The following is a 14,451-nucleotide window of genomic DNA, read 5'->3' as shown; positions in this document are numbered from 1 at the left end:
AGCCAATGGTCTGCGAACAAGAGTGTTGCTCACTTATTTATTTCAAGGTAGGAAAGTGCTAATTTGACACATAAATTTCAAAATAATATTACTGTATAAGTGTACTGCATTTGCCCGATTGCCTAATCTTTTCCTTATGGACCTGATGGTGTTAATCTGCAGGATAAACCCTATTGAGTTCCCAAACCAATTCTGATGAACGTGAGCTCTAAATTAGATTGCCCCTACCAGGAATTACTGTAAGTAGTAGTATATATTGGCCCAAACTACAACTCCAAGTAGGTAATTACCAGAAACATGCTGAATGAAAGGGCATAAATATAGAAGTATATAAAGTTCTCTTGAGTATTTTATGGAACATTATTTGGGTGCCACCTAACGCTACCTCCAGAGTTCCTTAATCTGACTTCATTATGTTTTCTGGCTCCTTTTTTCCTACCTGAATTTGCTATAGTGACAGCTGTTCCTTGTTGATCTTGTTTTGGCTTCTGCATCTGGATTCACTCCTGGTACATGGTCACACATCCCTGGTTTTCAGGAGGCTTAATTCCCGCTTTCTGGCATCAGCTACTGCATTCATTCAGATCCTGCAATAGGTTCCCAGCAGCGCTTCATTCTCCATCATTTCAAATCAGCTTATATCTATTCAGACAAGCCATTCCAGTCAATTACCCAGTTATGCCCATGGAATCTACCCCTGGTTGGCCCCATGGATTATAGCACATGCAAATCCTCTTCTAGTCAAAATCCATATTCAGAGTTCTGCTTTCACAACAGGACTGGATTTTTGCCCTAACAGTCTGTATGGCTGAGACCTTAACATTCTCTCTAGTTTCTGGCAGTTCCCTGGAAGACAGTTAATATATTACAGTCTCTCAAATCAACAGACTGGAACATCTAAACTATTTCTACCATATCCAATGCAAGGATTAAAATTACTTAGACATCAACATTGGACATTTGACTCCTAACTATACCTCATTCCTACATACCTTAAAAAATAGACTGCAGTTGGATTATCCCACGTTTAGTACAAATCTACTGCCAATTCATCTATCTTCTGTTGAATAGAGTCTGAAGTCACATGATATATATATTTTTTTCTCTAGCAACATTTTTATTTAGCCTCTTGTATCTTGTTCTTCTTTCCTTATTCTTTTTTTCTCACTTTTTTTTTAAGCCCTGGGGAAAACATTTAAATGCAACAGCATCACCAAAATCAAAAATTATAGTCAACATGTATTCATGTATTATTATTATTTTTTTATCTTTATAGTGAAATGACTGTTCTTAAGTAAAATGACATATTTTCTCATTACCAGTTTGGGGGAGTTTTTTTTTTTTGGGAGGGGCAGCAAGTTAATTTATTTTTGAGTTTTGTTGCTTTTTAGATTTTGCTTTTAACTTCACTGGTGATGTCTGTGCTAGATTCACAGTAATCCAACAACTCTGCTTCCTCAGTTGCTCCATTATTTTTGTATAGTCTTTTATTCTTTTAGCCAACTTGTTTCTTAACTACCTATCCCATATCAGCAGTTGCCATTATAGGCTATGTTTTTGTTTAATTGTTTCCACTTTTTTTGAAATAGGCATTTTTTTACCACTTCCAATCAAATATATTGTCAGGCTTATCATATAGAATCCCCAGAAAGAGCCATTTTCTAAAATATTGAGAATGACCTCTTCTTTGTATGGAGGTCCTGAATCACATAAACCAGATATTGCTGAAATCTGAGCGATATGTAATTTCATTCTGTTCCCTTTGCTGTGAAATATAGAACCATTGGTGTCATGAAATCGAAGAAGGATAAAAATGAAGGTCTTTACTGATAGAAGCATGTGCGGTTTATATTAGATTAAGAGGGATGGAAACAGATCTGTAGCTTTTGAAGTACATGAAAAACTACAGTAGCACCAAAGATACTGGCAGGTCAGGGGTGTAAATGGAAATAACTACTTTAGGGACAGACTGTTCAAGACCCATATTGAGAACCTGTGTGTCGCATATTTCCAGAAAATCAATTTATTTTCAGTAACTTGGGAGCGCTATGGTTTATGAAATATAGTTATAGTTCAACTGTCAGCACAAAGCAAGATTTCAAAGTGAAGTTCACCAGTGTTGTTTTCCTCCTTTAGGAGAAAAGCACCTCAACTATTTTACTTTGCTATGCACTTTTCAGTTTTCTACCTAAATTCATTCCACAAGATGTCTTAGTAGATGTGTTCATCGCTTACAAATTAAAATAATTTGAACCTGTGTGAACATGTTCATATGATAGATGTGATTCATAAGTGAACTTGTCAAGTTCAATAAAATATTTAGACAAACTATGATAAAAACAATTTTTTACTTGTCACTGACTAATAAGATGAAGTAAGGCTCTGCCTACCGAACACATCTACCTACAGATACCTTTCAGTTGTAGCAAATAAATAGTAAGTTTCTATTTGTATGTTGATATCCCCTCAAAATAAATTACAGAAAATTTACAGATATTCTGAAATATCTCTTTCAATACTTTATGATGCCTAGCGGTAATGGGAAAAACATTTACCAAGCCATATGAGTTATCATATTAAAAACCATATTTAGTTCCCAGAATTATATATATAGCAATATATCTTATTAATGATTAAATGAATATCAGTGTTATTAAATCAAATTACTATTTACTATTTAATCACTTTTCAATATGGAAAAATAGTTTATAAAATACCTTGAAAATGAGTAGAAAGCTATTACTTATATTTATCAAATACAATCCTTTTTTTGTTAATAATAGGTATTAACGTCTGAAGGGTTTTCTTCCTTTCTTCCTTTCTTCTAATGACATTAATGATAAGATCTTTTATTGACATCATGAGATCTAATGGTTTTGTTTTCCTTCCACAACCAATATATGGCACATTTATTTAGCTAAACTTTTAGACTTCAGGAAATGAAAGTATGAATTAGTATATAGGAATGGTGCTGTAGAAGTACATGACCCTTCTGTGGCTCATAGAAGTTCAGATTTTACCGATATCTTTTATTGTGTATCTGTTCTGCCACAAGAAATTCTCTTATTCTGTAATAAATAAAAAGCATATATTACCTGGAGGTGGAGATAAGGAATATCTTTACAGAATTAGTAAATGCCTGTAGTCATGCATTCAAAAACCATTCATCTTTTCCTAAACCCAGTTTTGGCCAGAAATTCATCATTGTGTGTTTGTTTCATACCACGATTTCCATAAAATGTAAATGCTGCTGTTTGGCCTTGGCTGAACATAGAATTTGACAGTAGATTTAATAAAGAAAAAAAGAGAGTAAGACGGCATGGGTATCTTGAGGCTTGATGAAGAAAAGGGAGAACATCAAGGCCGAAAAAGAAAGCTTTGGGTAGAACATATAAATTGTGAATGCATCATGTTTTTTGTTAATTCTCCAGCATGGTTTTCTGGAAGTTCTTTTGTTAAGTGTGTAATCTAGCATTGAGTATAGACCTAATTGTGAGTTAAACATATTTAGGGCATATTAAACAAAATAGCAAACCAAATACAGTGTGCATATAACTTCTTTAAAAAGACAAGAACTTAGCAAATGTAAATGCCTTTCTTTATTGGTGCCAATATCTAAAGAACCATTTCAAATTCGATTGATGAAGGACATATGTTATGACGATACTTCTTTCCCTAGTGTCCCAATGTTAGGTTAGGAAGTGCTCCATAGAGTGCCTTGAGATAGAAACAACTCAATTTATTTTAGCTATGTGTAAATCAGTATTAATAATATCTGAGAGGGATGGCTGAGTGGCTCAGTGGATGAGCGTCTGCCTTTGGTTCAGGGCGTGACCTGGGATCTGGAATCAAGTCCCACATCGGGCTCCTCCCAGAGAGCCTGCTTCTCTCTCTGCCTGTGTCTCTGCCTCTCTTTCTCTCTCTCGTGAATAAATAAATATAATAATAGTAATAATAATAATAATAATAATAATAATAATAAATGAGAGATCCATTGTATTATTTAGGATACTGTATCCCATTTTCTGAAATTGCACCATTTGTAAATGTAAGAGTTATGTTAACCTATTTCACTTGTGAAATGTAGATTTCCAAAACATGACCCTTAAGTCAAATGTGAGATGTGCCAACAGCAATAGGCAATGTAACTGATATCTGATATGTCACATATTGCCACAAGTTTGGTTTGTTTGTCCTACAGGTTAAAAAAATATATATGAAAATGATTTGGGGGATCCCTGGGTGGCTCAGCAGTTTAGCACCTGCCTTCAGCCCAGGGTGTGGCCCTGGAGTCCCAGGATCGAGTCCCACATCAGGCTCCCTGCATGGAGCCTGCTTTTCCCTCTGCCTGTGTCTCTGCCTCTCTCTCTGTGTGTGTCTCTCATGAATAAATAATAAAATCTTAAAAAAAAAGAATGAATGATTTTTCCACTTACTCCCAACTTTCTCAGATTCTAGGTTAGAGGGAACATACATAGTCTCACCCAAGCTGGAAAGGAGAGTCAAGGAAAAGTCAATAAAGCTGCACCAGATAAAATAGCATACATAGACAAACTGGCTTACATTAACAATAAGTAAAATGGAAAGAAATGACCTGATAATCAGTTTGAAACTTAAAAAGTAAAATAAAAACAATATGCAAAAGAAAACAACTGAAGTAGAATACAATTCAATTAAAAAAATTTCAGTAATGGATGTCATAGTAATAGAATTAGCTAAAAAATAAATAAATGAAAGCCAACAGGGAACAATGAATACCCAAACAATGCTTTTAAGCATTAATAAATACATTAGTAGATAACCAAAACTTAACAAAAAGGAAAACTTAAGAAAATTACTGTGAACATAAAAGGAAAAACAAAAAGATTAAAGAAGTAAGAGAGAACATAATGAACATGGGGGGTATAAAATAATATTAGTATTAAGTCTTTGAAGTAGAAAATCCAAAAGTTAAATCCAACAAATTCAAAGGGCAGTATTTGAAGGTAATAAGAGAGATAATCCTGAAATTAAGGACGATCTGACACTACATATAAAAAAAGAGTCATTATACCCCAACAGGGAAAATTGAAACAAGCTTATTGATGTTCATATATGCTAATTCAGATATCAAATTCAAAATCAAAGAATTATTGATTTCCTAGATATATCAGTTAAGAAAGCAAATAATAGATAACTTGACAGCTACTGCCTTAAGTAAACATTTATCATAGGCATGGGTTTGCATTAAATGCAACCATTTAGAAAAGGTATCAGGGTTAAGCCTTTTTTCTTTCTTTTTTTTTTTTTTCTTTTGCCTTTTTTCTTCCTGTTGTGCTATGTGGCTCTCACCTTATGGTTATAAGATATTGTACTATCACTGCAGATGCTTTTTCGTATCTTCAGGCAAGAAGGATACATAGGTTTGGAAAAGTAAAGGGTAAATTAACAAGATTTTGTCTTTTATTAGGGGGAAGTATGGTCATTTTTATAATGTGTTACTTTAGGTAACTATAACCACATTTTTTTTGTAGTTCCGATTTAGGATTAGCAGCAAGAAAAATCTGCATGAGATTTAGTAGGCAAAAATGGGACAATATCTATCAAATTCAAAGGGCATCACTGGTTAAAGGGAATGAAGGACAAACACAGTGGTAAGGTCGGGATGTGTCTAGCCTTCTGCAAGCTAGAATTTGCTCACCTGCACTGAAGCTGGTTAGTGACGTTTCTCTGATTGTTTCTAAACACTCAATTCCCTAGTTTCTACAACATTGTATATCATCTAATTTCAATATAGAATTCCTCATTGCTTAATACTCACAGAAATTCTGCTTCCCAGATTGAGACCTAAGAGATACAGAGGCAGTTCTTTGGCAAAACTGTGTGCCATTTGAACACTACTGAGTATAATGCGATGAGCAACATGGGTAGTTTTAACTGGACACATTGCTACTTCTAGCATAATTAGGCTAATTTTATTAGAGAAGGAAGAGGAGTGCTTATTGATTGAACAAATAAAAACATATACAAATGAACAAAACAAAAAGAGAGAGAGAGCGAAACCGAAAAACAGACTCTTAACTAGAGAAAATAAGCAGATGGTTACTAGAGGGGAGATGAATGGGTGGGTGGGGTGAAACAGGTGAAGGGGGTTGGGAGTGCACTTGTCTTGATGAGCACTGGGTAATGTATAGAATTGTTGAATCCCTAAATTGTATACCTGAAACTAATATAACATTGTATGTTAATGATATTGGAATTAAAATTTACAAAAGCAAATACAACATTCCATCTCTTTGGCTAATTAACATACATTCATAAACTTCTCTTAACAGAAAAGACTCTTAGCCATCGACTAAGGGAGAAGCCCCATATCCCACACAGTTACTGAGGTAAGCTGTAGACCTAACTCTTTGGGTGATGTATTTCATTCTCCATCAATTCTAATGAGGCTCCTCATAACCTTAACAGTTGAAATTATTAAAGGCATATTATCTGCTTCTACCAAATCTGCATACATGGAGGAGGAAAAAAAATAACTGTGATCTAGTCCCGATGTAGTAAAGAGAGGATGTGAAACTAATAGCAACTGCTGATCATACCAAATTCTGCTGATTAGGAATTGGATATACTGCTGTTAGAGGAATGCTATTTGGTTAGTCAATCATACTACCCCTACTTCATTTATCTAGGAAGGTCTCCATGGCCCATTTTATTTCAAATTTCATGGATCTGCCTTCTGTGAAAATCATTTGTGGTCATTACCCACACTGCAAATCAGCCTCAGAGTGATTATCCCTTCCTGGGACTATACAGTGTTTGTGCCTCGGCAAGTTATTTATGACCTTTACTCCTTCTTTCTGTTCAGCCATCCAAATCATGTGATTTTTGTGTTCTTGTTTGCAAGATGGCTATTCTACATCCAGAGACGGGGCCTGAATTCTAGGCAGGAAGAATAACATGAAAATAAACAACATAAAAATAAAATGAAAATTAGAAAGCACAAAACAATTAACTCTTTTATCACTGCTAATCATAGCATCAACAATACTTCTCCTATCAGTACCAACATTGTCAATTCTGCATTAGAGATTTAGGTTGGGAGTCAAGAAAGAGTCAAGAAAGAAACATTTTTTCTAATGTTTTACCTTTTTCATCTATGAAGAGCTGCATTACACAAAGAATTTTATTACAACCTCACTGGTAATTATTCTGTCACATGGACACCATTATCTGCATGGAAATGTAGACAAGTGAATATTTGTGGGTGGGTTCATTGCTACCTAAACAAAATTGAAGCCCTATGAATAAGAGAAGAGTAATTGATATCAGATAGCATCTACTAGAGTCAGCCATTCTTGCCCAAATATTAGATGGCACATGCTTGAACCAGTTCTTCCAATCTCATTGAGAAAAAGAGAGGAGGGGAGAAAAGAGAGAGAGAGAAAGGGACTAAGATAAGTTTTAAAAGCATCTTATCATTAACCAGAATCCACAACGGCAGTTGGTAGTTAATAATATGTAGCACTTGTGACAAGTCCAGATATAGATTATCTAATGTGTCTAAAACCAAACTGTTTGTCCAAGGCTGGAAGGAAAATGGAGTTACCCTAACCAAGGGAGAATTAAAATATATAGTATTTATGGGTTTATAGACTAATTTGATTATTTGTTTGTATAAGATTCCTACACTAAACCATAAAGGGAGGAACTGGTGAAAAAGCATGCATTACTATCCAGCAGTTGGAAGTGACCACCAAACTATGTCCCAGAAAAACAGGAAAAATAATGTAATCATAGAAAATAAGAATTCACACATAATTAGCAGATTTCAAAGAAAATTGAACCAGAAAATTTAAACAGGCAAGGAGATTTTTTTTTTTAGAGTTATTTGTTTAAGAGAAAGAAAGAGCCACAAACACGGGGGAGGAGCAGAGGGAGAATGAAAAGCAGAACCCCCACTGAGCAGGAATTAACCAACCCCACCCCAAGCTGGGGGCTTGATCCCAGGACACTGAGATCATGACCCTTTACTGAAGGTGGATGTTTGACCAACTGAGCCACCGAGGTGCCACTAAGTAGGCAACAAAGGTTTTATTCAAGATCATGGCAACAGGCATGAGGTCAGAACTCACTTTGAGCTCAACTCTAAACCAAGATCTAGGAAGGTTTTAAGAACTGGGCTGGGGGGATGGAATCATAGACCACCTATGTTTTCACCCTACTCAAAAGAAAGTAAACTGGCATATCTTTATGACAGGAAGTAATTTTCAACTTGGAACAAGATGCAGCATGGGAATTAGGTCCCTACCCTTTTAGAGAGACTGGGAGATAGAGGCACTGTCTTGATAATTACATTTCAAAGGGATAGCTCCCAACTCCTTGAGAAAGACACTCCTGGCTTGCAAAATTGGCAGCAGGCTTTTAAAAAGATTTACATCTCCAGGGCGCAGATGTAGTTCCATTTGCTTATTTTTTCCTTTTTTTTTTTTTTTTGTTTAGACTGTACTTCCGACCTCTTATCCAAAAACAACAACAACAACAATAAAAATAATAATAAATCATTGCCAAGACCAAGGACAAGGAACTTACTCCCCATGTTTTCTTCTTAGGAGTTTAATGGTTTCAGGCCTTAACATTTAAGACTTGAATCCATTTTGAGTTAATTTTTGTGTATGGTGTACAGTAAGAGTGCAATTTCATGATTTTGCATGTGGATATCCAATTTTCCCAATACCATTTATTGAAGAGACTAACCTTTCCCTATGGAGTGTTCTTGGTTCCCTTGTCAAAGATCAGTTGATAATATATGCATGGGTTCATTTCTGGGCTGTCTGTTGTGTTCTGTTGGTCTGTGTATCTGTTTTTTTTTAAATTTTATTTATTTATTCATGAGAAACAGACAGAGAGAGAGAGAGAGAGAGAGGCAGAGACACAGGCAGAGGGAGAAGCAGGCTCCATGCAGGGAGCCCAACATGGGGCTCGATCCTGGGTCTTCAAGGTCACGCCTTGGGCTGAAGTTGGCGCTAAACCATTGAGCCACCCGGGCTGCCCAGTGTGTCTGTTTTTGATGGCAATGCCATACTGTTTTGCTTACTATAGCTTTTTTATATAGTTTGAAATCAGAAAGTGTGATGTCTCCAGGGCTGTTCTTCCTCAAGATTGCTTTGGCTACTTGGTGTCTTTTGTGGTTCTATACAAAATTCAGAATTTTTTTTTTTCTGTGAAAAATGCCATTAGACATTTGATAGATATCACACTGAATCTAAAAATGACTTTGCGGGATCCCTGGGTGGCTCAGCAGTTTAGTGCCTGCCTTTGGCCCAGGGTGTGATCCTGGAGACCCGGGATGAGGTCCCATGTCGGCCTCCCTGCATGGAGCCTGCTTCTCCCTCTGCCTGTGTCTCTGCCTCTCTCTCTCTCTCTCATGAATAAATAAATCTTTATAAATAAATAAATAAATAAATACATACATACATACATACATACATAAGACTTTGCATTGTGTAGATATTTTAGCAGTATCAATTCTTCAAATCCAGGGATGTGGAATATCTTTCTATATATTTTTGTCTTCTTCAATTTCTTCCCTTAGTGTTTTGTTGTTATCAGAGTCCAAATCCTTTGCTTCTTTAGTTAAACTGATTCCTAAGTATTGTATTGTTTTTTGGTGCGATTATAAGTAGAATTCTTTAAGATTTATTTTGTTTAGATATTTTGTTTTTACTGTATTCAACTGACTTTTGTATATTGATTTTGATATATTTCTATTATGTAACAACAACGTCTGGATGGTCTTATCCTTTTTTTAAGACTTTATTTATTTATTCATGAGAGACAGAGAGAGAGACAGAGAGAGAGAGAAAGAGAGATGGCAGAGATGCAGCAGAGGGAGAAGTAGGCTCCATGCAGGAGCCTGATGTGGGACTCAATCCCGGGTCTCCAGGATCACAATCTGGGCGGAAGGCAGGCACTAAACCACTGAGCCACCCAGGGATCCCTGGTCTTATCCTTCTAAAGGTGTTGGGAAGTCGATCCTTTTATTTCAGGTGATGGACATTGAATTACCTATGGTGAGATACCAAAACTGTTTCCTTTTTCAAGTGATTATAGTAAATATGAGCCAGAAACTGATGTATTCTGGGGCATATTTCCTAAACAGAGGCTTTATTTTTCTGTGAGTGTTCTAAGAATATGTTCTTACTCTTAAAAAAGAGAGTCTCAATTCTTGGTTCAGTTCTGTATATTATCATGTCAGGGCACGGTCCTTGAAGCTATCACAGTTTCTTTTTCTTTCTTTCTTTTCTTTCTTTCATTCGTTCGTTCTTTCTTTTTCTTTCTTTCCTTTTTAAAGATTTTACTTATATATTCATGAGAGACACACCGCAGAGAGAGAGGCAGAGACACAGGCAGAGGGAGCAGCAGACTCCATGCAGGGAGCCTGATGTGGGACTCGATCCTGGGACTCCAGTATCACGCCCTGGGCTGAAGGCAGGCACTCAACCACTGAGCCACCCAGGTGTCCCAATCACAGTTATTTCTTTACAATGAAAGAATACATAATACTAAATCAGCCTCATGGAATGGAACTTAAGTGACATAACAGAAAGATGTAACAACCCAGGGTTCTTGCTGACATCACTGACATTGAATGAAACCATCTTGGAAGTGCCTTCCCCATGGGCTTCTTACAATTTGAGATTTAAAAAAAATGTGCTAAATGTTAAAACCATCTCTAGTTGGGTTTTCTGTTGAAGACACCCCAAAGAGCCCTAAGTAATACAAAGAATCAGAATTTAAGTTCTCATAAAATACACTCCACAAGGGTAAGTAAAGTTCTTCCTTTAATAATAATAATAATAATAATAATAATAATAATAATAATAATATAATAATAATAAATAAGCAATGGGAGCATTTTTCAAAGGCAAGATAAAGGATATGCAAAAAAATATCTGTAATAAACACATCATGATAACCATTACTGTCTAGTTGACTAGATTTGGGTAATTTAAAATTTTGATCTCTGACAGTTCTTTGTTTGCATCTTATAACCTAAGTATATGATATTTTTAAAAAGATTAACTGGGTGACGGGCACTGAGGGGGGCACTTGACGGGATGAACGCTGGGTGTTATGCTATATGTTGGCAAATTGAAGTCCAATTAAAAAAATATGTAAAAATAAAAAAAGAAGGGGAGGTGGGTGAGGGGATAGGGTAACTGGGTGATGGGCACTGAGGGGGGCACTTGATGGGATGAACATTGGGGGTTATACTATGTGTTGGCAAATCTAACTTAAATAAAAACAAATGTAAAAAAAAGATTAACTTTTAAAAAGTATTGAAAACCATCAGTTAACCTATTAGTAAACTGTATCATAAAAGTTAATGATGAGATATTTGTTAAATTATAGTGGTACCTCACAGGTGGTATAAATTTCTGCCTACATCTTGACCTCAGTGTTTAACAGCACAGACCCAAGTCATCAACTTTGATTAGTATTTCCTTATCCTTTGAAAACTTCTTTAAAACTTCTTTTTCCAAACCTTTCATTAGAATGCCATTTTATGATTTATATTTTTTAAGATGAAGAAAGACTCACAGAATGGAAACATTTATACAACAAAATTATCTCATCAACTCTCAATAACATTTTGAAAACACATTTTGAAAAAAAACATTATATTTTCCAAAATAAAGATAAAAATATATTTGTAATAGGTGCTGCCAATGCTCTCATAAGTGGGATAGTTTTCCCCCAATCTTATCATTGTTTCTTGTGCAGCCTTCTGTTTAGTTATATTTTTAGACGTATCTTTCAAAATACCATTCCTAACAAGCTTATATAAATTTAGCTTTCATTTAATTAACCTTTCTTCAATAAGAATTTTCATTCAAAGTTCTTTGTTTCTATCTGTTCTGCATTATCTTCAATATGTAATGGGAACACATTCTGGAAATTTCTTTTGAATATAGAAAGCTGAATTTTAGCTTGTGTAGAAGTTGAAAATTTAGATGATGCCAATTACAGTCAAGGTCATACCAAAAATATATTTTAATAGAGGAGCTGGGCCTTGCTGGTGAGAACTACACAAGTTTGATAAAGAAAAGAAGGATGTAAGAACAGTCCTTCTCTGGACCCATCACCGATGGAAAACAACACGTCCCTCCCTGTCCATAGATAAGCCCACACAGACTATGCAAATGTAGACAGGGGCAAGACACCATAATCAGATGCAGTAGGTGGAAACAAATATGCTTGAAAAGTGTGAATTTATTTAAACGACAGCTCAAGAAGTTACACTTTTTAGAAAAGTGCATATTTTTAAAAAATCACTTCAAGACAAACCAATTACCATATGCTGTGAGGTTTGAATTTATCCTAAAATGAAAATGTGTTAAAAATCTGTCAATTACTTTTTTTTTTTTTTTTTTTTTTTACTGGTAATGCTTTTGAGCATTTCCTTTTGGATTCTATCAATTAAGTGTTAACTTCCTTCTCCACCCTTCTTTTTTTTTTAATTTTGTAAGCTAAAATAGCTTAGAGTAGTGAAATAACACAGGCAGCATGGAATAGAAAAATTAACCCCCCCCCCCCACGTACGCACGTGCACACACACACACACACACACACAATTTTAGGTTCCAGTGCTTACAATTAGTGCTTTTGAAGTGCAGAAGTCATTTAAAAAAACCAACCCATATCAATTTATGCTTAATGAGTGTGTACTGAGAGATGATACATTAGTTTATCATTGCTGCTGTAACAAATTGCCATAAACTTAATAGCTAAAACAACACTAATTTATTGTCTTAGAGTTCTGTAGGTTAGAAGTCCAGGATGCATATTACAGCATTAAAATCAAACTGTCAGCAGGGCTGTTTTCAATGTGAAGGCTCTGGGGAAAATGTCTTTTTCTGGCCTTTTCCAGAGGCTGGTGCCTTCGTTGACTTGTGACCTCACAACACTGAACTCAGCTTCTACCTCGACGTCAGCACATCTCTCTTGACTCTGTTCTTCCTTCTTCCTCTTCTAAAGACCCTTGTAATCAGACTGGGTCTACCAAGATAAACCAGGATAATCTCAGCATCTTTGCTTTTCAATCAAAATACATCTGCAGTGCCCCTTTTGCTATGTAATCTTCAAAGATTCCGGTGGTAACAACATGGATTAGGGGATGGAACATTGTTCCATCTACCACAGAGACCAACATCAGATGCTCAGGGTTCCCTCCTTTTAAATCCTAGAATGTCTCCTTTTCCCAGCTAAAATATTTCATCACTCCATGAATTCTAGATTTCATATTTATTTATACAATAATATACAAAGCGATTTAAATATTCTTGTGCAAAAAGTATGATCTTTAGTATTGCAAGTGACTAAATAAAATACTTTAGGTAATGTTTAAATATTTTGAAGCTATGAATAGACCTTACATATTAAAATAACATTTTTAATGTTCTTAAACACTAAAACATTATGTCAATAGAAAGCCTGTGAGATCCTGAAAAATGTTGCTAATAGAATAAACTCCCTAGCTTTAAAAAGTTATTTACCTAGGAAAGAGTTAGTAATAATGATAAGCACTTCAGCTTTTCATCCTCACACATACTGACTTCATATCTTTTTTTCCCCTTATGGAAAATTTATATTCTTCATACAAAAGTTTAAAATTATAGGGAAGAATTACAACATCCACCTTAGAGAGAAGGATGGGGATGTTGAGCTATAGTCCATGTGGTGAGAGATGGACTTCAGTATGTTGTTTATTTAAATATCTATGGATCTCTAGCATATGTTTAATTAGTATTATTCCCTATTTTTAAAGAACAGAGTAAATTTAATGTTGGATTGGTAATTTCTACTGAAAAGCCTAAATGAAGATAGACAGGAAAAAAAGCAAACACACACATGCACAGAATAATAAGCCAACAAAACATCAGCATGAACACCACCACTCATTCTAGCAAATATCACATCAAAATAAAAAATTAAGGTGGCAAGACACTATGGTTTTCTCAGGAATACAACTGCCTATCCAGAACTCATAGTGGGTCAACATGATCCCTCCTCAAAAACCAGATTTATTTGGACCAGGACTGGAAACTTTCTTGGAAGACAATTAAAAAAGTTTGGCTAGCCAAATTGCTATGAGAGAAATAAGATTACATGGAGTCTTTTGGATATTTAAACTGAAAGAAAAATTATAGAGACTTCTACCGATATTACAAAAATCCTATTTCACATTTCAACATTAATGAGATTATACTTTTCTTTTTTTCTAAGTGTACAGATTTTCCTAATTTCATTTAGAGAGATAAAATGTTAAAATGCCCAGTGTAATATAAGTTGTAAAGATACACTTACTGAATAAATCAGAAGCTAGTTTTTGAAAAGATGAATATTTTGTGCAGAACTTTGGTGAACCAGCGGGAAAAAGACTGAAGTAACAAATTGGAAAATATTAGA

Source organism: Vulpes lagopus, chromosome 3 (genome assembly GCF_018345385.1).
Source record: "Vulpes lagopus strain Blue_001 chromosome 3, ASM1834538v1, whole genome shotgun sequence".
NCBI lineage: Eukaryota > Metazoa > Chordata > Mammalia > Carnivora > Canidae > Vulpes > Vulpes lagopus.
Note: the sequence above shows the minus strand (reverse complement) of the source record.